Raw genomic sequence first — 4,720 nt, forward strand, 5'->3', positions numbered from 1 at the left:
GTCATAATTCTCAGTGGTTTGACAGATATTATGTAATCATCCTCCCTTTTGTGATCTGATGTGAGTAGCCAATCATTTGAAAGGGGAATTTCCTTGAGGGTGTGGCCTGCATCCAGTACATATGGATGGTCTGGCAAAATTTGCTCTTTTTCTAGATCCTACATCTACCCCATCATCCTCTGACTCTGGTTCTTGGGATATAAGCCAGCAGCCTGCCACCTGACTTGCAGGTTTTGGATTCTCCAGCTCCGATAACCCTGTGGGCCAGCATCCTGCATCTTGACCTATAGATTTTGAGTCTGTCATTGCCTGCAACCATGTGAGTCAAGAGAAACCTCCAGCCTGCTCTCTGACCCATGGGTTTGGGACTTGGCAGCCTCCACAATTGTGTGAGCCATTTCCTTGAAATAAATTATCTCTCTCTCTCTGTCCCTGTCTCTCTCTCTCTCCCTCTCTCTCTCTCTCTCTCTCTCTGTCTGTCTCTGTCTCTCCCTTTCTCTCTCTCAATATATATTTCACTGGATTTGCTCCTCTAGTAAACCCAGCCTAAGACTACTGTTGACTCCCAAGTTTCTATTTTCTGTTCACCTCATTGAAAAAGACTAGAACTTTGTTCAGTTGTTCAGATCAAAACCCCAGAATCATTCTTAATTTGCTTTTTCCTCTCATACTCCACATGGGATTAATCGGGCTCTACCTCGAAATCCTGTGCATGAGATACACAGGTTTTGTCATTCCCACACCTCCCTGCTTGGATTAAAGCCACATTCTGTTTCCCTTGGATTGCTGCATACCTTCCTAAGAGCATGGCCCCATCACTCTGTTCACAAAACAGTTGCCACCATGTAAGATCTTTAAAATACAAGGTAATCATGCCATTCATCTCCTCAGAGTTGCAATGGGTCCATTTCCACTAGAAATGGGAAAGTGGAAGTTCTCAAAAATCCCTTACAAAAGGCCAACATTGCCTGATTTTCACTTTCTCTCCAACCTCACGTCTCACTACTGTAACACTGTGACTTTGCCTGTGACCCACTGACCTCCTTATGTCCCTCAAACACTCTAGCACTCTGTCACTTTCAGGCCCATGCACCGCCTATGCCTTCTACATGGACATTCGTCCTCCAGAAACCTGCATGGCTATCTCCTAATGACTTCAGATGTTTACTCCAATGCCACAGTTTTAATGAGACCAAACCTGAGCACCATACTGAAAATTTTAACTGTCCTTTTCCACATTCCTGATTTTTTCACCCTGTTCTATTATGATTATGATTATTATTTACATAGCATCAATCTCCCGTTTCTTTTTTTATGTTTCTATTGTATTTCTCCTCTAGGCAGAATTTGATATCCGTAGAGGCATAATCTTTAAATATTTTGCTCACTGATGTGCACCAAGGATCTGGAACAGTGCCTGGTACATTGTACAGATCATCACTGAATAAAAGAATGATATGAATAAATGCATAAGAACCTGAATTTAAATAAAATGACACAAATGGTCTTGATTCCATCCTTTGCTTATTACCATGACAAAATACAACACCCTGGTGTGTGTGGGGGAATCTGAATCTCCATAACTCAATTTCCTTCCTTCTCTTAGGTTAAATTAAAGAATAAAAACACAAGTGATTTCTCCTCCAGTTGAAACGGGGTGGGGGGGGCAGCTCTAGGGCTTGCTGGCATTTCTGCATGTGGTTGTGAGCAGAGGCACCGTCTGCCTTTACTGTGGACTTGGTTTGCAACAGTGTCTATAGAGTGACCAGCCGTGGGGCACAGTTTGTGTCTGTCTTTGGAGCGAAGGGTCAGGATGCGTATTCAGTACTAGGAGGGTGGGCATCCTTACAAGATTCAGGTTTTCCGTGCATGTTGCTCTTGTGTGCCGTCAAGTCCACTAGAATCATAGTGATCCTATAGGACTCAGTGGAACTGCCCCATAGGGTTTTGTCACCTTTATGGGAGCACTTTGGAACGCAACCCACTGTGTAGGCAGTACCCCCTCACATCGCTCTGTGAGAATTAGGACCCAGGAACTTGTGCAAGAAAATACTGATATACTAACCACTGTAATTGCTGAAGAGAGTAAAATTCTTCGTCCTGGAGGTGGAAGGCTCCTGTCTTCTGCATGCTTACAGGAAAGGAGCAAGGTAATGTGCCAGCTTTCAAACAAGTGAGTATCTCCTCACTTCTCAGTGCTTCACAAGCTCTCCCTGCTGAAGCTTGGGGCTCTATTCAAGGATCCTTAGATTCACTTAGCAGTGTTTTGTATGTTGATTAATGTATTACAGGCAGGTATCTTTCACTAAAGAGTTTCTCAGTGTTCCTTGTTAAGGGTCATCATTTGTATTTTCATCACATCTCTTCGTGAATGCTTTATTTAGCCTGCAGCAAACTTGTACAAGGAGGTAAATAAAGCGTCTCACAGAGAGATATGATAAAAATACAAAAAATGACCCTTCATGATGAATATTGGGAAAACTCTACTAGGAAACTTTTGCAAGGAGCCCTGGTAGTGTGGTAGTTAAAGTGCTCAGCTGCAATGAAAAAGTCACTGGTTTGAACTAACCAGCAGCTCTGTGGGAGAAAGACATGGCAGTCTGCTTACATAAAGATTTACCACCTTGGAAACACTATGGGGCAGTTCTACTCTGGCCTATAGGGTCATTTTGATTTGGAGTTGACTTAATGGCAGTGGGTTTAATTTTGGGAAAAAATGTACATAGATGCTAATATCTAGGAAATTTCTTCTGATATCAAACTGCCTTTCATATTCGTATGCTGTATGCTCCCACTGAAAAAATAGACAAAAACGGCAATACCGATTGGATCTTAATACAAATGTTCCCTTGCTTAATATCTTACTTCTACTAGGATATCAGATTTAGCTTTTGAAAGTTCACTTTTCATTTGTGACAGATGAAGCTGTCTTCAAAATCATAATAACTATGGGTCTTTTCCATATTTCCAATTTCTTGCTACTACCAACCCCCAAGCTCAATCAAACTTTCTAGTTGCTCTTGTTACCCTCAAGTTGCCCTTGACTCATGAAGATCCCACGTGGGTCAGAGCAGAACAGCGCTCCATTGGATTTTCAATGGCTGAGTTTTTGGAAATAATTTGCCAGCCCTTTTATCTGAGGCAGCTCTAGGTGAACTTGAACTCCCAAGCTTTTGGTTAGCAGTTGACTGTGTTGAACATTTGCACCATCCACTGGCTCTTGTGAAGATTTAGGGAGCAAAATTAGCAGTGGGTATTCTGAAAAGTCATATATGGAGTGTTAATTTAAATGGTATTAAAGGTAGTTCTTGGCTTTGATTTTCTGTGATCCTGTACTCTCTCATTGATCAATAAGTCTTTAAAAATAGTTTCAGCCTTTGATAAGAACTCAGTCTTTTATGGCTGGTCCAGTTTTCTTAGGCTATTTTCTTTGTTTTCTAGAAGAAGCTGTATGGTTGACATTCTGCAACAGTACATTTAGGCCTGGCCTCCTATTTCTCCATGCACAGTGAAATAAACTAGCAGAATGTATGGCTTACATTGCTTTCATTCCATACCATCGTCTCACGCAGAATGATGCAATCAGCTACTTGATGTACCCTTCCTTAGCACAGCAAAACCTCATAGTGTCATCAGACTAAGTAGAGCAAATGCCACAATGACAATGTTCCATTCACTGTCTTTTTCCTTATAGCTTCTGCTTCTGTATTTAAGGGTGTGGTTATTAGTTATTCACTGCATCATGTTCTTCATTGCTTCTTACTATCTTTGCTCTCTTTTGTTGTTAACCTTCTTCTAGGCAACTTTCTTCCCTTTTCACTTCCCTTTTGGCTTCTCCCACATTCCTAGAACTGCCCATCAATCAACATATCTTTAATGTCCATTTTCAGGCAAAGGGAAAATGCCCTGATTTTGATTGAAAAGCTGGCCAATCACATTCCACTTTCCTTAACTGTAGAGTAATTAATGATCTGATGTTTTGTAGTGCTCATGCATCATTTTCTTATTAATGTTTATCCCTAATAATATTTCTGCAGTATTGATAACTTACACTTTAACACTCTGGGCATTTGTGTATCAATTTAGATAAATAGGATTCTTAGAAACATCTTTTTTTTTTTTTTATTTCAGGAGATGAGTAGTGTCCTGGCACTATTTATATGCATGTGGATATCACTAGATCGTCAGCGTCTCCTTTTCGGCCCAAATAAAGACTTCCGCTCCTCTTAGCTACAGCGGCAGTTCTCAAGTGTAATGGGAGGACCTTCTTTAGGAGTCTCTGAGGGGCTTTTATCAGACCCCGAGAGGCTCCCTTTGAAGCTACATCTCTGAATGAGTCTGGATTTTCTTCCTCCAGTTCCAACAAAACAGTGTATTGCCACTGGTTGATTCCAGAGGCAGGTTTGATAATCCAACTAGCTTCTATTTAGCATTATATTAAAGAGATTTACAAATAATGTATAATAATAAATACCACTCTGCTCAGTAAATTTTTGGCTTGTTTTGTAAAATGTAGCTAATTTTCTGAAAATGATGTTTATGTTATTTTGTTATGAAATATTACTTTTGTTAACATCTAATAGGTTTACTATCATTTTTATTTAAAAATGTATGAATAACTTTTTTTTTTTTTTCAAACACAGTAAGCATAAATATGACCAGTGGTCTGCTGGTAAACTGGCTCTAGGGGAGGGGGTTGCTGTTACTAATTGTTGGCACC

Source organism: Orycteropus afer, unplaced genomic scaffold (genome assembly GCF_000298275.1).
Source record: "Orycteropus afer afer isolate SDZICR_OR568_19922 unplaced genomic scaffold, OryAfe1.0 scaffold00458, whole genome shotgun sequence".
NCBI classification, from domain to species: Eukaryota; Metazoa; Chordata; class Mammalia; order Tubulidentata; family Orycteropodidae; genus Orycteropus; species Orycteropus afer.